This window comes from Nelumbo nucifera, chromosome 5, assembly GCF_055504915.1.
Source record: "Nelumbo nucifera cultivar China Antique chromosome 5, China Antique-T2T, whole genome shotgun sequence".
Lineage (NCBI taxonomy): Eukaryota > Viridiplantae > Streptophyta > Magnoliopsida > Proteales > Nelumbonaceae > Nelumbo > Nelumbo nucifera.
The window spans coordinates 70,853,916-70,880,291 of record NC_142653.1 but is presented as its reverse complement, the minus strand read 5'-3'; the positions used below and the strand labels follow the sequence as shown (position 1 = coordinate 70,880,291).

Sequence of the window (26,376 nt, the reverse complement as noted above, 5' to 3'; positions counted from 1 at the left end):
GAAGGGTTACTTGATGGGCGTAGTTTTAGTATATCTCGAGAGAGAATATTAAATAAAATTGAAAAGGCTTCAACTTATGGGAATAACAAATAATCTTAATTAATCGAATTCATTAATATTCATTACATTGGTTAGGTGGACCAAAAGCCCTAGCGATTTCATCCATTGCATATTCGGTTAGTGATCACCTTTGCTTCTATTTTGTTTTTCTAGTTTTTAATTTCAGTAATCCTTGCTCTCTCAAATCTGAATTTCGATTATCCAAATAATTAGAGAAGACTGTGATTCTAATACTTATTTTGTTAAATCCCTATGGGAACGATATTTTTTATACTACTTGATAACTAGTACACTTGCTAGGGTTATATTTATACTTATCATGATCTAATGCTTGGAATCCCTAGAATGTTTGAGAAAGACTCTAGGAATTCAGATCTACTATTCAAGAACTGAATTGGATGCAAGGTTAGAGATAATTTGCATAATTTAGTTGGTGATCAATTTAAATTTTAATTGATGCCTTAGATGTATTTGAAGAAATGCATGCATGAATGATTAGATTTTTGTTAGAGATAGAAGAACCGTCACTCATGCATTGGATGAACATGTGCTTGAGAGTGACTGTTTATGACCTTGGGGTTTTACCAAACCAAGGCTTAATCATGGCCTATTCGAATGACTCAAGTTGATTGATTGTTGAATCTTGAAATTGGGTTTTATTGCTTACTCTTCTAACTTGAATTGAAGGCATTTGAGCCAATAGATAGATTTTGAATTAGAATTTTAGTTTTTGAATAAAGTTATACTGCGTTGTTAATCAGATAATAATTGACTAAATTAGTATTAGTAATTGTTTCCTAAATTCTCGTGGGAACGATACTCTATTCACTACTTTACTACTTGAACAATAGTGCACTTGCTAGTGTCACAATGAGTCACATCAAGCAACTCCCTCCACATCTAGAGTATGCTTTCTTAGAGGCTCCATCAGCACTACTAGTAATCATATCAACAGATTTGAGCCCATTGCAAAGAAAAAAACTATTGAGAGTGTCTCGGGAACACATGACAGATTTAGCTCCGAAAGTGTCATTGATGATGAGGTTGGTGGATGTTTTTAGGCCAGCAGTCAGCACCTCACTAGAAGGTCGAGCTTTAGACAAAAAACAAGCACTCCCCAATTCAGATTTTTAGTCATAAACTCTCTTGTTTTTGTTTTTTGATTTTTTCATTCATAGCATTTGAGTTTAGTTAGTTTTTTTTTAGGATGTTAATTGCATAAAGTTGATGATCTCTCTTTCTAGTTTAATGCGATTCTTAGCAGCTAGAGGCTTCCCATCAAAAGAACTATTGCAGAATTTGAGAATGATCTTCAGGGAAGTCCTCTAAACCCCTCTCCTTACTTGATAATGTTCTTCATTCAATTACCTTCGTTGTTGGATTTATTGTTGCTCCCTAACATTAGGAACATTAAGGACAATGTTCATCTTAAGTGTGGGGGAGTGAGGCTGTAGCCATGCACCTCAATCATCCCAACACACACATGCTTGCAATGACATAACCAAATAAACTGAAAATCCCCTTAAGATCATTGTTGTTTATTAGGTGAATTCAAAGAAAGAATACAAAGAGTAAAGGGAGACCACTGTATGTGTTAGTTTTTATTCTTGTGAATGATTCAATTTTATCACATTACGTGAGGTTAAGAAAATCGAATATGACTTTCATCATGACCAGCCCTAACTTTCTTCATGTGTATAGTGCACTTGATTGACATCTTAATGATCATTCGAGCTAATAGTTCACATCTGAACTATTAATGCATGAGGTTCAACAACTGCAAAATAATTGATTCCGTTATTCTGAGCTTAATAGTAAAACTAGCAACTTGGAATATGAGTACTGTTATCTAACTCAAGCCTGTGACCAATGTGAGATAGAGCATAAAATGCACTCACACTAAAAGAAAAAAAGAAGAGTGTGAGATGGAGTATAAAATGCACTCACACAAAAAAAAAAAGAAAAAGAAGAAAGAAGGAAATACCTCGTATGAGATGAAGCATAAAATGCACTCACACAAAAAAATAAGGGAAAGAAAAGAAAAACAAAAAAATTCGGTGACGGCTGAAGTTCAAAGGGACAAAATGCAGTTGAATACTCAATGAGGTACAGTTATAGATTTGAGACCTAACCCAAAATGATGGTTAATTTTGGCGGTCAAGGAGCTGATCTACATGTTGAATGGGAGTGAAAGTTGGAACTTGAAGAATCTCATGTTCTCCCATTTCTTGGCTCTTATGTATGTGATAAGAATGGTAGTTCATAGGAATGAAGCAGAATACTTACACAAGTTTCCCAACCACTCAATGCATCCTCCTCCAAAATTCATTCGATAAATGGTGAGAATAAGGGGGGATGATCAGTTTATGACTGATGTCTTTACTTAAGGACAAGCAAAAGCTTAAGTGTGGGGGTGTTTGATGTGTGCACAATTTACATATAAATTATGATGTTTATGCATGGTTTTAATGCTAATTTGTGTGAATTCTTACCCCAATTAAGCTTGATTTCAGGAAATTGTCAAAGGAGACAAGTCTAGGGAAAAAAATTCATAAAACCATGCTAAATGAGGCCAAATTAAAGGTGATACAGCCCAACTGGGAACAAGGCCTAGCCGAAAGGTCAAAGGAGGGTTATTCGATCCTTCAAACCCATGCAACAATCTTTGGGAAATGCCCAAAGAGAGAGCCTAGCCGCAGCCTTCTAAGGGAGCCTATTCGGCCTAGTAAGGAGGAGGTCCATTAGCAGCTCAAATTGCAGTCCAAGAAAAGCTAGAGGCGGCAACTTCTAAAAAGTTACCCTTGTCCCAACCATTCGGGGTCATCTACATGAGTTTTGCTTTGACATTCTGCTTCTTCATTGTTCAATGGCTCAATGCTATATATTCATCAAAGTCAAAGAAATAAAACATTTTTTTGAAAAAAAAAATCATTTCATTAAAATGATAGTGAAGAACCAGGCCAACCCAACCAAACAAAAGAAAATGGAGTGGGTTAAGGTTAGGGTTGGTGTTCTTCACTGTTCAGTGGCTCAATGCTATATATTCATCAAAGTCAAAGAAATAAAACATTTTTTTTTAAAAAAAAAAATCATTTCATTAAATGATAGTGAAGAACCGGGCCAACCCAACCAAACAAAAGAAAATGGAGTGGGTTAAGGTTAGGGTTGGTGTTTCAACAAACTTAGGTTGGGTTAGGGTTGATCTCAACCCAACCTAACCTGACTCAACTTGCACCCCTATTACCTTAGGGACAAGAACAAATACTTTAACGTTATCAGTTAGAAGAAAAATATGAAAAATACTCGTGATTCTTCACAAGTGTCTGTAATGCAGGAGTTACTGTTTGCTTCAATCTTCTTCCAATTGATCATTCCTAGATCAAAAAGAAAATTTCATGCATGAGAACTGGAGAGGACGAGTTTCAGATTTGCTTTATCACTGGTTTAAACTTCACGATAAAATCCTCCAATCGTGAAGCTCCATAGAACAGTGACTCAAGTACCCAATAAGAAGAACAGCCAAAGGGACCAAAAAGGATAAAGACAAAAAAAAATGCAGAGGACACAAGTTGAAGAAAGACAAAGATCAAAAAGAAAACCATCAAGCAGAAAACAGAAAATCATAACACTGCAAGTCTGTGATGATGGTCATAGTAGACCGTTTTATTAAATAATGCACACTTTCCTGCATTACCTCACACTAATGCAGCAGCATTGGTGGCTGACACTTTTTGTCAAAGAGGTGGTTAAACATCATGGTATCCCTTTTACTACTGTCTCTAATAGGTATTTGGAGCGACCTCTTCTGTCTTCAGGGCACTCATTTGGCTCAATTCACTAGTTACCACCCCCAATCTGATGGATAGACGAAGGTGGTAAACTGTTATCTTGAAACTTATCTTAGGTGTTTCACTGGAGATTACCCCAATAAGTGGACAAAATGGTTGCCATGGGCAGAGTTAAGGTATTATACCACCTTCCAAATAGCTGAATGTATGACACCTTTCCGATCTCTACATGGAAGAGAACCCCCTTCTATACTGCCATAGGAGAATGGATCTACAGTGGTGGCTTCAGTACAACAGCACCTGTTTCAGTGAGACCAAGTCATACAAAACCTCAAGGCTAATCTCTCGTGTGCACGGCAAATAATGAAAGCCAACCATGACAAGAAGCACAGGAAAAAGTCACTTGAAGAAGTAGATGACATACTTTACTTGCATCTGTAGCCTTATTGCCAAGCATCAGTAGCAAAGAGAGAATGGCAAAAACTGGTCCCCAGATATTTTGCACCTTTTCAAGTGCTAGAGAAGATTGAACAGGTTGCATAAGATGCATCAAGAATTACATGGTTAGCAGCCCAACTCTGCCAAGTTTCTTTAATGAGTGAACTTCAAATTGAGCCTCTAAAAATTATCGATTTCCAATGGATTAAAGGGGGTAGCATGTCATCAACGAAGCTCGGGTTATATGGTCCAACTTACCCACGGAAGATGCCACATGAGAATCATGTGAGCACCTTCAAAGAGAGTTCCCTCACATCAACCTGAAGGACAAGGTTGAACTCCAAGATGGGAGAACTGTTAAGCCCAGTCCTGTGGCCCAGGCCCATACTAACCCACCAGGCCTGAGATATTGACAAGTATACAGGAGGATGCCGCATCAGCTGGCCTGATACTAAGACTTCCATGTTGTACAAGTCTATAAAAGGCTAACTGAATTTGAGGTTGGGCACCTCAAATCGCTTATGTCATGCAGGAACCTAACAGCTAATCTCAAGTTTAAGAAGGGTTTGAATTTCTTCCTCACACCCATCTCACAGGTCACAACCCTTGCAGCTACACATCAGGAACACTGTGCTTGTATGTTTTTAGTCATGGGGAGATGTTCCCAATGCACAGCTGCAAATGCTGTGAGGTGGGTGTAAGGACCAATTCTGTGAGGAGTAACGTCTAAGAAATAAAAGCATTATCATCTAAGTCTTGTCCCAGCTACATGAATCCTATTTTGCCATTCTGCTTGTTCACTGTTCAATGGCTCAGTGCCATATCCATCGAAAACAAAGAAATAAAAACAGTGTTTTGAAAGAAAACCCAAAAAAAAAAATAATAGATAAAAGAAAAATGAGTGGGTTCGTATTAAGGTTGGTGTTTCAACAAACTTAGGTCTGGTTAAGGTTGACCTCAACGCAACCTAATCCGGCTCGACTTGCACCCCTATTACTCAGGGGTGAGGACAAATAGTTCTTTAGCGGTATCAATTAGAAGAAAAAATATGAAGAATACTCAAGATTCTTCAAGAGTGTGTCTATAATGCAGGAGTTACTGTCTGCTTCAATTTTTTCCAACTGATCACTCCTAGATCAGAAAGAAATTTTCTTGCATGAGAACTAAGAAGACGAGTTTCAGATTTGCTTTATCACTGGTTTAAACTTCACAAAAAATCCTCCCATCGTGAAGCTCCATAGAACAGTGAATCAAGTATCCAATAAGTACAGCAAAAGGAGCCAAAAGGACAAAGACAAAAAAAAGTAAAGGACACAAGTTGAAGAAAGACAAAGATCAAAAAGAAAATCAAGCAGAAAAGAGAAAATCATAACACTGCAACAAAAAAGAAAATGCATCAGCACATAAGTTGAAGAAAGAAAAAAGAAAATACTAAATAGATAATCATAATCCTCCCTCATACACACAAACACATGGCAAGTGATTTTAGCTAGATGAAGCACCTTTTGTTTTCTATTTATATCTAGAGAAAGCATTGTTTGCACTTTGTTGCATGTTGAGGGTTCTCCCTTAGAATGAAAAGTAATAAAACAGCCAGCAGAAAAAAGAAAACAAACCAGATGATCAAGCTTGATTAAAAATGCCTAATTTCCAGGATTATGCCAGGCCAACCATTTTTAAGACAGCTGCAACATATTGCCTCCCTCCCAGACACATCATACACTAACATACCTACTATGTAATTATACTAAAAAGGTTAAAACAGCATTACAGTTTTTACTAATATCTTATATTTTTTAAAATAAAGAAGACAATAGATATATTTTATATTAAGAAGCTGAGAAAATACAAAAGAAATATAAAAAGAAAAAGCTACTTGAAAAATCAATAAATTTTGTATTTTATATTTTACATTCTTTGTCCCATAGCAAGCTCAAAACATAGGGGAATGGTATCAAAATGTTGGTATTGATAAAAAAAATGTGAGTAAAGGCATCAGAATTAGTACGCCCTGAAAAATGAGATCTGTGGACTTGGCAGCATATTTGAAATTATGTAAAAAATAATAATTTTTAATACAATACAGAATATGACTTCAACAGGCATATATATTAGGCAAAAGAATCAAAATTAAATGCAAATTGTAAGTTTGCAAGATGCCCAAGTTTTCTCGTAAATCCAGAATATTAAAATCATCAGTGAATCAGTGTCAATGGGTCAGTCAAGTCCTGAACAGAGCTGAATTGATAAGAAAACTATACAGACCCAGTACCGAACAAGAACTAAAATGATTATCAATCAGGCTAGTCAGGTCTGACCTGATAAGGCTCAATAATATTTAAGAACTATAATTGTTGCTAGTTTATCATTAGTATGCTGTCAGCTACTTACTGTTTTTTTATCAGCAAAAGGAGTTTATTAATAATTTCAGAAATTTAGTCAGCCACCTAATGTTATTGTGCTGTCAAAATCCTTTTTTATTATTTTTTATTAGAGTGTACCTCTGGGCATTATTGAAATTCCCCCATTTTATTTTGTTGCCCTTTTTTTTGATAATAAAAGAAAATTTTATTGAGAAAAAAGCGAACATGAGAGAGGTGACAAGCAGTCACCCACAAAGAAGAGACCTCAACACAGACATGCCTCAAAACCTAACACTCAGCTCCCCCTTCTACCTAGACCCCAAAACAACATACACAACAAAAAGCAAAAACAAAACAGGCAACACATGAGCCGGCCCCCATTACTCCTTCTCCATATACCCATCAACATTCCCATCTTCTGCTTCATTCCAAGCCTCTCACTCCTTCCCCCACAATAACTTCCTTCAGACTCTCCCCCTTCCTTCTCTCAAACTCAGAAATGATTTCATTAAATTTAATTAAGGCAGTACAACCAGAAGTTATGAAGGATACAAAAGGACACCGAATGCTCAAACCCCCAAATATTACAGATGGGCTCAAAACATAAGACCATCTTTGTAACCCTTTTGTTTAGCTAAACTATCTAACAAACTGTTGGTCGATATTCTAACCCAATTAATTTGAATCAACATATCCCTGGAGGGCCTGTTGAACCTCCTAAGGCCATTCCTTAGGTGCCAAGAAACTCTTTCCCCTTTCCTTAACCAGTCCACAACTGTTTTGGAATCACCTTCTATAATTAGCCTTTCCAGGCTCATTTCCTTAGCATTCTTAAGCCCAAATACAGCAGCTAAGAATTCTGTTGATGTCACATCACTTTGCCCAGCTGGACCCGAGAGGACGGCACATATGCTGCTTTCCTCATCCCTGATAGCTCCTCCAATTGCAGCGGGGCCTGGATCACCCACACTGCTCCCACCGATTTAGCTAAGCTAGTTGAGAGAAGCTATTCAAAGAAGCTCAAGCGGGCAGTCCTTTAAATGACTGATGGGTAGCTGATTTGGGACCACCTAAGAAAGCTAAAAGCCACTGTGCTTCAACCCTCCCAAACAGGCACTACCACCAGATGCCGGCTTCTGTATAATCTTGGATGGGATCTTTTCTTCCCCCTTTTTTCCCTTCATTTAATGAAATTACAAGCATCATTCAAAAGAATCTCAACTCTCAGATTAAAGTAGATAAATTACCTTTTAGACAAAATATAACAAAAATTAAAAAAAAAAATACTATGAGAAATTACTAAATATAACTACATGGAAATGCTGTAATATCGTAATATACATTAAACTTATATTATATACATGATCAATTTGGGTCTTAATTGTCTTGGAACAGCCAGAACCAGGTCCTGGCCAAATTATAATCAGGACATAAAAATAAGAACCAGACTGACATGTCTTTAAGTTGGGTAAAACTGATCCATTGACAACTCTAGTACTCCTCAAGTATCCTCCTTCAAGTTGAGTCAATCATCAATGGCAAATATTCATAGTGGTAGCAGGACTAACATGACATTTCAAAAGATATTTTATCATTTTCTTCTCAAAGAAAATCATGGGCAGTATGTAACTCCAGCTCATTGCACTGAAGTAGATACCTGCATGACATGAAGATAACAAGATCTCACATAAGCCATATATAAATGGAAGAGACAACTAATGATTTTTAAAAATAATGTTTACAAGTGATTCAACTCCACCTAAATGGTCCCTTGGGTTTGAAAACAAGGTGACAGTTTTAGAAATAAACTAGATTGTCCAGGGATAAAACAGAAAACATATTTAACTTGGATAAAAAAAAAATGGGATAAGAATAAAATTTAACTCTTTATATATTACAGCTGATGATCTTTAAGCTTATTTATGAGATATTTTCTTGGAAGAACTAAATAAACTACCAAAGTATGTTCTGATGGTTTCTTTTCTCAGTTTTCTGATTGGAAGTGAAGCTTATTGCAAAAGGAAAGGTTCTTCCTTCTTAGGTTCACCCTTAAGGTACATAAGAAAGTTTTAGTATCTAAAAGGTTCTTCCTTCTTAGGTTCACCCTTGAAGTTCCAAGTTCTAAAAGGATATCCAAACCTCAAGTACCCCCCCCCCCCCCCCCCCACCCTTCAGACCCTCTATATTAATTTATTTAATAGGCCACCATGATAATAACCTTTAGGCCAACTGGGTCAAAATCAAGTGGGCATGGAGTCTAGGCTTCTAGATTGAACTTACTGAGCTTCTGCTCCAGATTGGACCAAACCAAAGTAAAGCCCTCCATATCAAATCAATCTGTAACCTATGTCTCCAGTTTCATTTACTTAGCCAATCATCTATACTGACTCGCCCTTCAAGATCCCCAAACATAAAGCACCCAATCAAAGGAAAAAAAAAAAAAAAAAAAGCGATGGTAGACTGCTCTAATATTGCCAGTGTACCGAACTTGAGGATGGGTAGCCCAATGTTCCTAAAGTTCTTGCACGGTAATCACAATTAACATGTCATTAGAGTGTTTTTGGCATAAATACGGACAGTGAACTATCCACGGAATTAGGGTTAGGGCTTCATAAAGATTAAGTACTAAGTACTAACACATATAAACACGCAGGCAGAGAGAGAGAGAGAACGAGAGAGTTTCTTACTGAAAAAGATGCATGAGTTCGAATCCTTCGTTTCTCTGTGAGCCTGATCGCCAGACGCTATTTCGAAGGGGTTTAGGATTTTTGGTTTCATACATCGTGTGGGGATATTCCTTTACACTGCGAGGTAGAGTGGTAGAGCATAGCATTCTACTCTATCACAAGCCGAAGCAGATACAACCCTGGGCCTGGCTCCTCTATGAAAAAAATTGAAGGGAAAATAAAATAAGAACAAAAAGAGGTTCCACCGAGATTTGAACTCGGGTTACTGGATTCAGAGTCCAATGTCCTAACCTCTAGACCATGGAACCTTATACCATTTGAGGATTCATATGTATATAAAAGAAAGTACCACTTTTTATCTCTCACTTTCACTTTTTTATTTCGACCATGGTTTTAAATAACGACCCATAAATAGAACCATCCTCCTCACCGGTTTCTGGATCAACAGTTGAATGGGTTGATTGGTCGACGATTTGATCACCCGGGTCATCAGGTCATTGACTTATTCAACGATTTTTGGCCGGACCAGGTTTTGGGTAAAACAGAACCGGTTGCCTCGATGGCTCCCATGCCGAATGGACCATCCAAGTCAACAACAGCTCAAAAACCATGGTTTCGACGTAGCTTCAATTTCACATCATCTACAAAATCAAACAACCAATATACAACAAAAACGTAAGTTAGAATTTGCACCCAAAACATTCACATTCCCATGTTTTTACACTAATGCAAATAAAATTGTATTGCAAGCAAACAAACCAAGCCTATCTTTTCACTTCCCAATTTCCTCAAATTTATTGTGGTTTTTAAATTTTTAGAAAAAAGATAAATCAATCCATATAATTCTACCCCACTACTCGTTTTTGAATCAAACCTACATGGACAATTCCCTCTTTTATTAGGAAATTTGATAATAAGGCCATTCGTTTTTCAAGAGGCCACCTTCTCAGTAGGTGCACTTAGGCCAAGCTTGGAAGTGCTTATTTTAAAAAATAAGTTCTTAAAAACAAGTGCTTATTTGAATAAGCATTTATTTGCATTTTGCACACACCATTTTCAAGTGCTTATTTAAAAAAATAAGCATCTATTTCATATTGGGTGTTTTGTGGTCTTTTTTCTCCAATAAACACATATTTATTTAAAAATAAGCACTTACTCTTTTGTCCTTCATTTTCTTTCAAGTTTTCAAAATATACCCTAATCTTTTCAAACTCATGTGAGTGGTGGGCATACTCTCTCTCTCTCTCTCTCTCTCTCGCTCATTGATATGGTGAAAAGACAATGGAGGAGATGTGTCATTGGTTGGATCGTTCAAGGATGAAAAAACAAAAGTTGTGCCACTAGTTAGAGAACAATGGAGAAGAAAACATGAAATGCCCAAAACCTACGTTTTTCGCACTTGAAGGGCATAACTGGCATTCTAAAAACTAAATGGGGACAATCCTGGGAGAAAAAATTCAAATAAGTGCTTATTGTATAAGCACTTAAAAAAAATCTAGAATTTTGGTCTTATCCAATAAAGCACTAATTTGGAGCTTATTTTCCAAATACCAATAAGTGTTTAATGGTGTGGTCCTGACCCAAAATACATACTTATTCGAATAAGCACTTATTTTTAAGCACACCCAAATTTGGCTTTACTCATGTTCTTTTTGTTAAAATTTACTGAGGTAAACAAGGCTCTCTAGCTTTCCAATGTTCTTTTGCCTCACCCACTTTCCCAAGTTTCTAATTTTTTAACCTTTTTCCATTATTACCTCTTGGGCCCAATGAGGTTGCAAGGAGAAGAGAAATTCTCAAGCCATAACCGTGGGTATTTTTAACCATTTGGATTTTGAGTATTTACTCTCCACTTGGGAAACTCAACTTTCCCAAGTTGAAGAATGGTACACTTACCTTTATCATGAGTTCCACATAAATCCAAAAAACAAACGTGAATATATTGATCAATGGGAACCAAAATCCCATTAACCAACTTTACCTACCTTCAAATTTTGAAAAAACAAATAAAACATAAGGGTTAAATTCCTATAATACCCCTAAGCCTTGTGAAATTGACTAACTATACACCTAACTTTTGCAAAATGACTTAAAGTACTAAGTTTTTTGACACTAGGAAAATAACCCCATTTGTTAGCACTATATTGCAATTCGTTCACATGTGATGTGATAGCACATGACTATTAAAATATTTCTAAAAGCCTAGTTTTGCCCTTTGTGGTTTAAAATGCCCTTCAACATTTTTGCCCCATTAAGTCTGGGCTATACTTAACAGGTTTGGACTAATTTGTAGACCAACAAAACCCATTTGTCTCCACATCTATCCACACAGCAATCAAAGTTCATATGCCAACTAAACTAACCAAGTAAATGTGATTGGGGTGCATTCAAGCCTAGGAGGAAAGTCAGGAAACCCACATTTGCTATGGGAGGTATTTACGTAATGCCTAACCAAGCCTCCATTGCACATGTAGTTTGATGGAAAATGCAATTTCCCAACATTTGTTCAATGAAATGCCTAGCATACCCCCCTACCAACCTATGCATGTGCCCTGTGATCGACCTCGCCCAACCTACTCACCCACCCAACATGCATGTGCCCTATCCCCACACCCAACCTTCCAACCTACCACCCACCACCCCCAACCCCGCCCAACTTGCCACAACACACCCCAACTACTATGCATGTACCTTACCCAACCCGTTTGATGAAATGCCTAAATAAGGTAGGGCATGTGCCCCTAATGTTCATTTGATTTTCTTAATAAAATCCTTAATATTTAATATTGGAAACTTAGTAGGGATTGCCTAACCCTATTTGACAATGACAAACACAACTAGTATGAAAATCTTATGACCATATGGACTTAGGTGAATGCATAATTGTTGAGTGTCACTATAGAAGTGGAAAACATTGAATGCAAGCTTCCTGCATGCTCATATAGGATAAGTGAAACTTCATCCATAATTTCATGCCAACATGAGCTAAAATTGATACTCTATTCGGTTTCTTATAGTATGATGAGTGATGTTCGGGTCATGATTGAGTTGGCCTTAGGCGATACGTGGCCGCTCTGTCATCGCCCGGTCACCCCGACCACGTTGGCACGGCCCAACCAACTCCGCGGAATATACCAACTTTGCGGCCCCAGCCGTGCTACGCTATTACTGTAGCCCCCAATCTTATCTACTCAGCCATGTCAGCTACACGTCATGCGAATAAGCACGACCAAGGATAGGAGGGATGAAGATAACTCTACTGGCGAATAGGACTTTATCCCAGAGACCTCAGCGGTTAACCTCATCCCGACAACTTCAGAAGCCCAATCCAACTAGGACACAGATCTCTGGCTATAAAAAGGCATCTCCCACTCAAGGTAAGGGATCTCAACTTCTATCATCTATTGTTACTCTACTTGGACTAGCACCCATATTGCTCAGCCCGACTGTCCATCACCTTCTATTGACTTGAGCGTCGGAGTATCTACCCAGGGATAACTCCTCGGGCCTCTGACATCTTTTCTTGATCACAGGTCTTGAAGCGTGGCTCCGTCCTACCACCTCGGCTCCGCCCTGTTGGCAAGGACTATCTGACTACCTTCCTTGGGTCATGCACCACCTCAGATCAAGCAACATCATATTGGCGCCGTCTGTGGGAAGTGCACAAAAAGCCTCCTGAAATCTTTTCTCTCTTATCGCGCAACCAAGAAAGCAATCAAGATTCCTAAGAATCAATCCAAACAATCAACATGTCGATCCCCATCTCAGAAATTTCATCGTCACAGCCCTCCACACCAAGAAATCCCACAGCCTCCATCCACGGTTGACTCTACGTAGTTCCGGGCAATGCAAGAGAAGGTTGATAAGATCTTCGAGATAATGTAGACGCTAGGATCCGTGGCACCGCCTAGTCAGGCCATCCCCTCTCATGCTCCAATGTGTACAAAGGACGATCCTCACCCCGAGGACCCCAAAGCGCATTGTCGGACAAAAGGGGAGCGTGGTCCGACCATGAGAAACAAGACACGACAAGGAAGTCTGCCCCTTAGCCCGCTCTCATGAACTCGACAATCGTAGTAGAACGCATCAAACTATGTGGATCCCCGCTAAAGAGAGGCTCGGCAAGCGAACGCCACCCCGTGTGGTCTCTATTGCTAAGTCTAGTTTGATAAAAGACTGCTCTACACGACCCAAGAAGGAGAGAGCCATGTGTACCGCGGTCCCGGACAATAGGGCGGCCGAGATTCGGGAGCTCCGACAACACTTAGAGGAGTTGGAGCGTAGCCAAATCCAGAGAAGCACAACACCGCCTGTAGATCAGCCCGTGCAGCCAACCACACAGACCGTTAAAGAGCCACCCTTCATCCAAGAGATCGTAGACGAGGTGCCTCCCGCAGGATGGCGGGCACCTCAGCTCAACAAATATGACGAGAATACTGACTCCGCCAACCACATCGAAGCATTAAAGGCTCAACTGATGTTGCATGGATCTTTCGAGGGCTTGATGTGCAAAGCTCTTGTGGCCACCCTCACGGGCCCGACCCTAACTTGGTATTCCTCCCTACCCCCGCTCTCCATAGCATCGTGGGAGCAACTGGAGACCCAGTTCCGAGCATAATTCACGACAAGTTAGAAGCACTGGAAGACTTCGGCCAGCCTCATGCAAGTGTGGCAAAGGAAGACAAAATCTCTCAGAGACTACTTGGTGAGATTCAACAAAGAAGCACTACAAGTCAGGAACTTGAACAAGTTCATGGCTGTCACTGCCAATCAGCATGGGCTCCACACCTCGCCTTTCAACTTCTCCATCTCCAAGAACCCTTCGCAGACACTAGCCGCTCTGATGAGCCATGCCTAGAAGTACATCAACACGGAAGAAGCCCAGGTGCAACTACGGGATGAAGAAGAAAGGTCCGACAAGAAGAGGAGGGACACAGAGGAGTGAAAGTCAAAGAGATCAGATCGGGACCATAAGAGGCAGGACCGCTGGCCTGACCGCAGACCATGAACACCTTTGCCGACTTATTGGAACTTCACACCGCCGAACACACTACGGTCTGAAGTTCTGATGCAAATCTACGACCGCAACTATGTTCGGTGGGGCGAAAAGATGAAGACACAGGGCAACAAGAGGAACCACGAAAAATATTACGAGGTCCACAGGGACCATGGCCATGACACGAACAATTGCTTTGACCTCCGCAACCACATCGAGGACTTGATCAGGCACAGGTACCTCGGTGTATTCGTCGACAAGAACGAGAAGCCAGCATAGGAGGAACCGCGTGCAGAGAATGCTCGGCCACCAACTCGAGCTCCTCCTGCCAGCATAATCCACATAATATCAAGAGGTATCGCCATAGGAGGAGAGAGTAGGTCGGGGCACAAGAAGTATGCACGATTGTGTGAGTTGATAACCGAGGACAGAAGAAGAGGTGAGACGATCTAGTCACCTTCACAGAGGATGACCTCTGGGGGGTGCAGACCCCACACGATGACGCCCTAGTGATCACGACCAAGGTAGCCAATTTTGAGGTGCGGTGCATCCTGGTTAATACATGTAGCTCAGCTGACATCCTCTTTGAAGAAGCATTCGACAAGCTCGGCATCGATAGGAACCGCCTCGCCCCTATCAACACTCTCCTGATGGGCTTCTCCGGGGAGTCCTTCATGTCAACTGGGAGGATAATCCTCCCCCTTCTAATCGGAGATGGCGACATCACCGCAACGGCTATAGTGGACTTCATCGTGGTCTGTTGCCCATCCTCTTACAATGCCATCCTTGGCAAGCCGACTCTCAACGCTCTACGGGCCTTTGTCTCCACCTTCCACTGCACGGTAAAGTTCCCGACCTAGTATGGTGTAGGAGTGGAACGTGGAGACCAGAGAACCGCAAAGCAATGTTACCTGACCTCCTATCGAGGACTGCACTCGGCCACAGAAACATTGATGGCTAAAGCCTACGATCTGCGGGATGAGGTGAAAATGCAATGCGGCCAACCTGTCGAAGACCTCATCTAGGTGCCGCTCAATGAGGAAAACCTCAAGAGGATAATCCAAGTCTGCTCTTTCCTGGATGACTATCTTCGGGAGGAACTAGTGCAACTATTAAGGGATCACGCTGATGTGTTCGCTTAGTTAGTGGTGGACATGCCGAGGATTGACCCCGAGGTAATCACACTTTGCCTGAACACCGATCTACGCTACTGACCTATCAAGCAGAAGAAAAGGAGTTTTGCTACAGAATGGTGGCAAGTGATCGCTGATGAGGTGTAGAAGTTGCTCAATGCCGACTTCATTCGGGAAGTAAATTACCCCGACTGACTGGCCAACATGGTGATGGTGAAGAAGGCCAATGGGAAGTGAAGGATATGTATTGACTTCATTGACCTAAACAAAGCATGCCCCAAGGACAGCTTTCCCCTACCAAGGATCGACCAACTCGTCAACGCAACGGCAGGGCATGAACTCTTGAGTTTTATGGATGCCTTCTTAAAATACAACCAGATTCGGATGCACCTAGATGACTAGGAGAAAATGGCCTTCATCACCGAACGTGGATTATACTACTATAAGGTGATGCCTTTCGGCCTCAAGAATGCCAGTGCAACCTATCAACGAATGGTGAATAAGGTCTTCAAGGATTAGCTCGGCTAAAACGTAGAGGCATACGTCGACGACATGCTCGTCAAGAGCAAGAAGGCCAAGCTTCACCTTGCCAACCTAAAAGAAGTCTTTGGCACCCTTAGGAAGTAAAAGATGAAGCTGAACCCGACCAAATGCGCCTTTAGGGTCGGCTCCGGGAAATTCCTAGGGTTTATGGTGACACAGAGGGGAATTGAGAACAATCTAGAGAAAATACAAGCCATCCTCGACATGCAATCACCTCGGACTCACAAGGAAGTGCAACGCCTCACTAGAAGAATAGTTGCCCTTAGCAGGTTCATTCCAAATCCGCGGACCGGTGTTTGCCCTTCTTCAAAGCCCTCAAACGTCCGAAGGACTTCCAATGGCACAAGGAATGTGAACAGTCCTTTCAAGAACTGAAGTAGTATTTGAGGTCATCAGCTCGGTGCTGGTCAAGGAGGAAGACCGGGTACAGAGGAAGATGTACTACACCAGCAAAGTCCTCGGTGGCATGGAAACCCGGTACTCCAACCTTGAAAAGATGGCTCTGGCATTGGTCATCTCGGCAAGGAAGCTCAGACCATACTTCCAGGCTCACAACATTCGGGTGCTCACCGACTAGCCTCTCAAACAGGTACTCTAGAGGCCGGAAGCATTTGGCCGCCTAATCAAATGGAACTGAATAAGTTTGACATCGATTATGCACCTTGGCCCACAATCAAAGCCCAATCCTTGGCCGACTTTATCACCAAATGTACCTTCACGACTCAAGACCCGGCCCCGGCACCACTAGTGTGGACTCTCCATGTGGACGGTTCATCAAACCAGTATGGCAGTAGGGTCGACCTCATACTCCTCGGCCCAGATAACACAATATTGGAGCACACCCTCAGGTTCAAGTTCAAAGCATCAAATAACGAAGCTGAATACAAGGCCTTGATCGCCGGACTTTGACTTGCCCTGGACCTCGGTGCACAGAGGATAGAAGTGTTCAGCGATTCTTAGCTGGTCATGAACCAAATCGACAGCCGGTTCGAGACACGGACGCCCACAATGGTGAGCTACTTATAGAAGGTGCAGGAGCTCATCCAAAGGCTTAAGCAGTCAACATCCAATAGATTCCTCGAGCCGAGAACACCTAAGCAGACGCCTTATCGAAGTTGGCTAGTTCGCCAAAAGCAGACATGAGTTTGACAGTGCGGATAGACACCTTGGCCCAGTCGAGCATTGCACCAATAGCCCTACTCATCCTCCAGGTACAGCACGACCCATCCTGGATGGACCCCATCATTTAGTACCTCCGGGATTGTGCTCTCCCAGAAGATAAGACAGAAGCTAAGAAGCTCCAACACAAATCAGCCTGGTACTGCCTCATCCAAGGACAATTCTACCATCGCTCACATACTCTCCCGTACCTAAAATGTCTTTCCCCTACTGAGGCCGACTACGTCCTTAGGGAAATACACGAAGGCATCTATGGAGATCACCCTGGTGCATGAACCCTAGCTTACAAGGCACTCCAGTAGGGATACTTTTGGCAAACCATGAAGCAAGATGCAACACAGCTCATGCGGAAGTGCGATAGTTGCTAGTGGTACTCCAACCTTCATCATCAGCTAGTGGTCCCCTTGAAGCTGATCACTAGCCCATGGCCATTCGCGCAATGGGGCATGGACATCCTCGGCCCCTTCCCCACCGTGGTCGCACATAAAAAGTTTCTCTTGGTGGTAGTGGACTACTTCACCAAATGGGTGGAAGCTGAAGTACTAGCACCCATTACCGTGCACAATGCTCGAAACTTTTTCGGGCAAGGTATTGTCTGCTGGTTCGGCATTCCACGGGTCCTCATCACAGACAACAGGATGCAGTTCACCAGTCAAAAATTCAAAGCTCTCTACACCGACTTGAGGATTGACCACCGAAGGCGGCTACTAAGGGAAGGTGGGTTGAGGAGCTGCCGAGCGTACTCTGGGCATACAGGACTACACCGCAGACAACTATCGAAGAGACACCCTTCAGCCTGACTTATGGGGCCGAAGCCATGGTACCCGTGGAAATAGGCTCCCCGACTCTCTAGACCGAGCTTTATGATGAAGATCAGAACGAAGAGGACCTCCGCGCAGAGCTAGACCTGGTAGAAGAAGCACGAGACTGAACACACGTAAGGATGGTAGCACAACAGTAGAGGATAGTGAAGTACTACGACTCCAAAGTTTGAAGATGCGAGTTCAAAATAGGTGACCTCATCCTTCGCAAAGTCACTGTGCTCGCGCTAGGAGAAGGCAAGCTCGGACCAAACTGGGAAGGGTCATACAGAATCACTAGAGTCCTTGGACCCGACACATACAAACTCAAAGACCTCGATGGCCGACCAATACAAAGAAGTTGGAACACCGTGAATCTCCAAATGTACTACCAATAGTTCGCTCTCAATAAAGAGTTTATTCAAGTTATAGGTTGATTGCTCAACACACCGCACACACATGCACCACGCACGACACACAACACACTGCACACACATCACATAAGTCGCACAACACATGCCGCACAACACACACGTAGCTTGGTGCACAACACTGACTCAGTTGACCTTCGAATGGCTAGAGCCCACAATGCGTAGCTCGATAGTGTATCGCCGACCAAGCAAACTACCTCGGCTGACCACGGCCTGAGCCTATAGCAGAGAAGAGCGCCCCTACCCATCAGGGCGTGAGGGTAGTCATTGAAATCCACACACCCACTGACTAACAATCAGACTAGAGCTAGCCGAGCAACGACTAGCCCTCAACGAGCCACAAAGTTCCCGAGACCAATAACTGAGCATCCCAGAGATGAGAGCTCAGAAACACTTCGGCCACCCAAGTTGGGGACCAACAAGATCTCGACCAACTTCCAACTTCGGTCCAAATAAGACTGAGGACCAAGGCTTCACAAAAGAGGATGTGAAGGTAAATATGTTTCCATTAACTGAAGTAGCGGTACATAGATTAAGGCTCGGCATACTGAGCCACTATAAAAAAAAAGAAGAAAAGTAGTACATGGTTCCAAACTCGGCATACCGAGCCACTACAAAAAGAACAAAAGAAACGAAGGAAACCTCACAGCAAATCAATCCTCAACGGGGGGATCAGTAGCCTCTTCTCCTTCCTCACCATCCTCATCCCCATCACTCTCATCAGCAAAATGGTTGTCCGAAGTGGGTGGGGTCTCATTGTCATATGTGCTCCAAGTCTACGCAACTTCAGCTAGCTCTGGACAGTGACACAGCGCCCTCCTCCGGAAGATGTTGAACCCTACCTCATAGAGCTCAAGGCGTACTCATCCATCTCCTACTGGTATTCAACCGAGCCCTTGAACTGAGTAACCTTTGCTTCGGTGGCCTCCTTCTTTAGCCACTCCCTCTCCGCCTTCAGCTCGATGATCTGTTGCTTCAAACTCTGCACAATGTTCACCTACTTAGCTATTTGGCCCTTCAACTCAGTCACCTCCGCTTCCAGCGCGGTGGTCCGCTCCTTGACCACCCGAAGCTCGGCCAATTGAGCCTTCAGGTTTAGATGTTTAGAGTGCTCTCTCTCATACATCCCCCGCATGTCTCAAAGTCGATCAATCAGAGCAATTGCTGAGCACACATTCTGTGGACAAGGAGCGATTTTAGCATGGAGGAACTTACTTAAAATAGTAGAAGCAAGTACAGACTTACCTGAGCCGCTGCCCAGATGAGTGAGCATTGCAAGGCGCCACTTCCAATCCCCTCGGCCTATTGAGCGATGGATGTCGTCATCATTCTGCGGAGAAGCTACTTGGGCACCCCAGGCATCTCAAGCCCATCCTCGCAACGGACCGACCACCATAGCACATGGATGGCTGAGCTGCTGCCCCTGACTTCAGACTACGAAGGAATGGTGGCTCGGCGAATGTCCTCCGGATCCACTACTACCACATCCTCATCATCATTCCCCCACTGTCAAGCCCTCTTTTGATGCCGTGACGCCCTCTCAAAAGACCTTGGCAGGGGGACCACCTCTAGGCAGGCCTGTGACTGCACACCAGCCCGGCTCTGCCTTTGCCAGTTCTCATTTATTCGTCAGACAATTTCTTCCTCACTCACCATTTCTATACCTGCACCATGGAATTGTAATAGAGTAAGCATAAAATCATAAAAAAAGAAGGATTCCACAAGTAAACCGAAGCAACAAAACAGACCAGCCACCCTACGCATCAGTCCAGCGAGCATCAACATCTCAGAGCATGTATACGCCACCACATCTATCTCAGTGATCATGCTCAGGGCCGACCTCTCCTCCTGGGTAAGCATGTGCCACTTGGGCTACGACACCTTTGTCCTTGGCATCTGCAGCACGACTGGGAAAGGTATGCTCCCAGGACAGTGCACGAAGAAGAACCCCTCCTTCCAATGCTTTACAGAGGAGGGGCCCCCGACCAACGCTCTGATGTTCTTCCTAGCCGAGAAATAATAGTAGCCCTACTGGTGAAGCTTCAGTTGGAGGAGATTGCTCACCATACCAAGGGTCAATTCGATGTCACGGATGGTGCAATACAACATGAGGCTAAACAAAAATCTAAAAGAGTTCGGCATCAACTACACCAGCAACACTCGGTACCATTCAAACACCCTGACTCCCCCTCGTTCAAAGGAAACCTTAGCCCAGCCTCCAAGCTGCTCCCGTACATGCACACCCCGCCCGATCGAGCATTCATTGGCCTCTTGCTGACATGTGGACACCTCATCCCAAACACCTCGGGAATGTCATACATGGTCTGGATCAGAACCATGTCCTTGGGAGTTAACATGCATGGGGTGGTCCCGAATTGCGAGAAGCTCTACCTCCACTCTAGAAGGACCAACCTCGGCCTCCTCGACCTCGGCAGCCTCAAATTCCTTGACCTCAAACTCATAGTTGGAGCCACTATAACTAGGAGAAGAACCAGAAGAAGAAGAAGAGGAACAGGAAGACGGGGAAGACATCTTACCGAACTTGAAGCTGCGGAATCAGAGCAAGAGCCGAGCAATGCCAACCCCTTGCCGAGCTATCTAAGCAGTTCCTCTCACAAATGGTGAAGGAGAAATGCCCTTCCTCCCCTTCTTATAACCCCTGAAGTGCAAATTGAAGCTAAATCAATGGTGGAGATCAAGTGCTGCTCTAACGAAGCTTGGGAAGACCAATCAATGTGATTATCACTGCATGTGCGAGGCCTCGAGAATTGAAGCGACGTTCTTGACAAGCAACGGCAAAGGCATTAATTGCACCTGTCTGCCCTGCGGACCCCCAGGTCTGCCCAAGACCGTTGGTCCAACCAATCCCTTGGGTCTCCTCAAGATGCCCACCGACGGACCCAGACCAAAGGAGTCCGTGCTGCACCCCAACCGAGCACTCCACTCCGACTTTGAAACTGGGGGAGTGGTGTTCGGATTCTGAAATTTCAAGCACAAGTTCGTCAGCCGAAGAGCGAAGAGCCCTTCCATGCTGCAGCACCGCCACGCATCAGAGAGGCCCAAACTTCAGAGCCCAACTCAACTCCTTGCCGCCTGGTCGAACTAAATGACCGCGCAATACCTCGACCGAGCACTCCCTCTCCTCGGCTCCAGAATTGGGGGAGTGGTGTTTGGATTTCGAAGCTAGGGTTCTCGAAGTTCCATAGCTGGCGATGGAAGAACTCCTCAGCCACAACCCATATGGCGTGGATCCCAAATTTTGACAAGCACTGAGGAATACTAAGTGGACTAGACGCTCAATCAGACTTCAACTTGGAGTTCCTCAGCCGAGGAACAAAGCACCCTGTCACGCTATACCTTGACCGAGCACTTCATTCCTTGACTTTAGAACTAGGGGAGTGGTGTTCAGGTCATGGTTGAGCCAGCCTTAGGCGACATGTGGCTGCCCAGTCATCACCCGGTCACCCTGTCTACGTCAGCACGACCCAGCCAGCTTCGCAGCATACACTGACTCCGTGGCCCTGGCCGAACTATGCTATTACTGTAGCCCCCATCTTATCTACTCAGCCACGTCAGCTACACGTCACGTGGATAAGCACAACCAAGGATAGGAGGAGGGATGAGGACAACTCCGCTGGGGAATAGGACTCTATCCCAGAGACCTCAGCGGTTAACCTCATCTCGACAACCTCGAAAGCCTAATCCGACCATGACACGGATCTCTAGCTATAAAAATGCATCTCCCGCTCATGGTAAGGGATCCCAACTTCCAGAACCTACTGTTACTCTGCTTGAACCAGCACTCGTATTGCTCGGCCCGACCGTCCATCACCTTCTACTGACTTGAGCATCGGAGTATATACCTGGGGATAACTCCTCGGGCCTCTAACATCTTTTCTTGATCATAGGTCTTGAAGCGCAGCTCTGTCCTACCACCTTGGCTCTGCCCTGTTGGCAAGGACTATCTGATTGCCTTCCCTAGTTCGTGCACCACCTCGGATCGAGAAATTTCATTACATGAATACATTCACCAAAGAAGTCTTGTAGCCAATAGAGTATAGGGAGAGTCATTGTCAAAAAAAGAAGTTTCTAGTATTAAGCAAAGGTCTTCTAAAGTAGCATTAACATATATTGAAACAATGATATAATCCAAGAATGATAACTTAGTTGGGGTTTCACATCATATCGTTGCACTGCCATTCAGGAGTATACCTGCTCATAGGTCAAGCCGGGCTTTCACATGTTATCAGTACAATATATTCAGGCTCGAGCTCGAGTCCAACCTAACTATCGGGCCTAGATCTTGAGCCCAAGCCCGACCCTCATAAAAGCCTGAAGCCCAACCTATAAATTAGACTTTTTTTTGACATGTAGGGTATATCTGTAAATTGTAATCCAAGTTCCAAATAGAATTTTTTCTAGCACCTATAGCTTGAATTTCCCCATGATTTATTCAAAAGATATCCCTATTTTAAATAGTAAAACAGAGGGAAAAAGCTAAACATGCAAATATATTTTGCTAAACAAATTCTAAGTTCTATCATTCTTTCCAATTCCAAATAAAGGTAACCTGAAAACATAGATTAACAAAAGAGAATAACATAACACACTAAAACAAAACAATATCAACCTTGTTTCAAAAGATGTTATAGGCTTCTATCTATCTATCTATTCTTAAAAACATCCATCCATCAAAATAAAATTATATTGTTCCTCAAAAAATAAGATGTTCCAAAAAGAACATGTTCAGCTATCTATCTATTCCTAAGTTCACTATCAAGCTTGAATATCCCAACTTCTTGAGCCATCAAAACTTGAAAAGACAAAAGGCAAACACATTGTCATTGCTCACATCATATAAGTAATTTATTATCATTTTCATGTCAAATAACAAGCAAATAAATGAAAGATATGGTACATTAATACCTAAAACATATCATCAAGCCAAGCACCTTTCTCATCATCAACACTACTATTTGATCCCTCCTCTTTAATAAACTTAAAGATCACGTAGGACCCCTATATACAATTGGAAAAAAACCTACTAGAATAGATTGAAGGAAATAAGAAATAATATATTTGAATAAATAATAGATAAGAAATCACCTATTGAAAATCCTTGTGCATGAAACCAATCTTTAAGACAAACCAAAACTTGAATTGTCTTAGACTTGAGTGAACTTTTCCATGGATTGATCACATTTTTCCAATGTTGAATGTTGATTCAAATGCAAATGTGGAGATAAAAATAGTTAAAATATTCTGAGCCATTGATGCCAACTCAGGATACCTAAATGAATTCTTACTCTAATAGTCCAAAACATCAACATCTACCTTTATATCAAGGTTTTGCTCCTCCAAGTAAAGATCCAATTGAGTTTTCTCATTTTGAGACTTTTTGAACTTAAGAACTATTCATAATCCTTAAATCCATCACCATCATCATTTACCTCACTCATGTCAATTTGACTAGAAGATCTGACCATGGAAGTGGAGGAAAAATTTTCCTTGTATTCAACAAACAAGGCATGAAGAGCAAGGTTCAAAATCTCAATACAGGTAGGGGCATATTAGCCTGTATCTTGAGTCACTTTTATTCTTGTTTTTGTAGTTTTTTTTTCAAACTAGTTCAAAGGGGTCAGTTTAAGGCATGTCTATCCCCTAAACTAGGTCAGACCCCGAAACACCCCTTATAAAGGCGTATCGGGAGGCCACTGATACAATATGTATCAACCAATATGGCCAGATACATATTGAAAATCTGAACCATGAAAAAGAGTCTTCAAAATAGAATTAACACGCAATACCATCCCCATAAAGCTTATTAAAACAATACTCCACTAACCTTATCTTGCAATGAGGATCCAACACAGCAACATATGACAAAATCATATTATATTCAGCCCAATATTTATCAAAATTTTCTTTCGTACCTCTAACCATGTCAACATAAAATTATTAAGTTCCTTACTCATTGCCACCAAATGTCTATGAACCATCTACACTCCCCAAAAATAAATGTTTAAAGTAAGGTGCTTGGTGGTAGAAAATATGCAAGTAACATCATAAAATATCTTCAATAGTTTGTGAAGTCTATCCATCTTTCCCCACTCTTCTTCTAAAAGAGTAAACATTTTAAAAGTGTTATTCCTCTGTTCCAATATTGTAAGACTTGCTTATAATAAATGGCATGATCAAGCATCAAACAAGTTGAATTCCATCTCACAGGCATGTCCATCCTCAATCTTTTATTAGTATTCAAATAGAAACTTTTTTCAACAATTTCATAAAATCTATTCTTTCAAGCAACTAATTTCTCTATATATTTCACACAATTACAAATTTTAGCAACAACATTATCAACAAGTCTCAAACTAGCTTGAACAATAAGATTCAAAATATGACTACAACAACGAGTCTTAAAAAAAGTTACCACCACATACCAAATATTTATATATTGAATATCTGAGTTTCAGAGAATTAGCCATCACATCATTGCAACTTGAATTATCTAATGTAATGCTAAAAATTTTTTGATCAATATTCCATTCACTTAAGCACATAGCCACCCCATCTACTAAATATGTATAACAAATCAAAAGGAGGTGTCAAAGATTTAAAACAAATAATCATTTTCTGTAATTTCCAATTGTTATTAATTTAATGACCAATTATACATATGAATTAATTATTAGTATACTCAAATCTTTAATTATCAGATGTTAAACAAATCCTACTAAGTGCATTAAACAAATCATCCTTCTAACCCTTTCTCTCTTTGACATAGTTAAATATGATATCTCTTCTAGCAGTATGCCTACTCACACTTTTAAACTCAAGGTTTATAGATTGTGTTAAGAATCTAAAATTTGGTTCTTCAATAATTGTAGAAGGGTGTTTTCCACACACAAGAAAAACAGGAAGTGTCCTATAAGAGTCTTGTTGGTCGAATTTATAATTTTTAAAAGATGTGCTCCCATCAATGTTTGATTGTGTGATAATTTTATACTACTTAATGTCACGAATACATCTAGGGAAACATGCTAAATGACACTTTAAGTGAGTGGTTGTTGGTTGGATTAGAAATCAAAATTAACATGACTGATCTAGATCTAGTGGTTAGTGGAATTATAAAATAATTTCTAATCCAACATACAAACTGATTTCCTGATAATTTTGAAATTTGAATTTCTGAATTGATCTTGCATTGAACCAAACCAGATTTGAAACTCAAATTAAATGTTGATAGTGCTTCATACAAAGTCTACAAAAGCAAATCCAAGAGTGGTAGTTCATGCCCAATATCAGGCTTAGATTGGTCTCCTGCTAAAGATGGCACTACAGTGCATGTGAAGCTTATTCAGCAATGCAATGTCAATATAACCAAACTCCCAACCTACTTACATCAATGCAACTATGTGAACCTTGATGTGACTAATTTTTTTCTCCAAAAACTCAGCTAAGGACTGAAGAAAATCAGCCCTACAATGGCTGATTTGAACTAGGATTTTAGGGTGTAGAGGGAAGAGAGAAAGAGTGCAAGAGAGTGGGGAGAATTGGATGGTTTACCTCTCCCTCTCTTCCCTTAATATAGCACTCTCCTAATCCTATTAGGAGATGATACAATTTAAATTTGGATCAAGACTCATCCATGTTTAGAAAAGCCTTATCTTCTTTAAAAGAAATTGTGTGCCCCATACCCATATTCAACCCATGTCACATGACAACTTAACTAATTTATTAATCTTATTAATAATGGGCCTAAAGTCCATTTTCTTTAATAGTCATATCACAAGGCATTGCATGTACCCTTTAGGCTGTAATATTGTGTGATGTGTGACCCACAAAGGTCTCTCATAAGTCCATAAGAATTCGGCCCCACCCCTAGAAAGGGGCAAGCGAAATTTATTGCCTAAGGGTAGTGAACCCCTAAACCAATTGGCTTGGGATTTGTTTGT

General features: G+C 41.7%; 1 long non-coding RNA gene and 1 other non-coding gene across 2 annotated transcripts; both read right to left on the bottom strand.

Annotated features, from left to right (window-relative positions):
• Positions 1 to 1,861: 1,861 nt before the first annotated feature.
• LOC104610183 (uncharacterized) lies at positions 1,862 to 9,669 on the bottom strand. The gene is made up of 3 exons (XR_737402.3): positions 9,337 to 9,669; positions 4,273 to 8,306; positions 1,862 to 4,148 (listed from the first exon to the last, which is right to left on the bottom strand). It is a non-coding gene; the product is annotated as an uncharacterized LOC104610183 (long non-coding RNA).
• TRNAQ-CUG (transfer RNA glutamine (anticodon CUG)) lies at positions 9,573 to 9,644 on the bottom strand. The gene has a single exon. It is a non-coding gene; the product is annotated as a tRNA-Gln (tRNA).
• Positions 9,670 to 26,376: the final 16,707 nt, after the last annotated feature.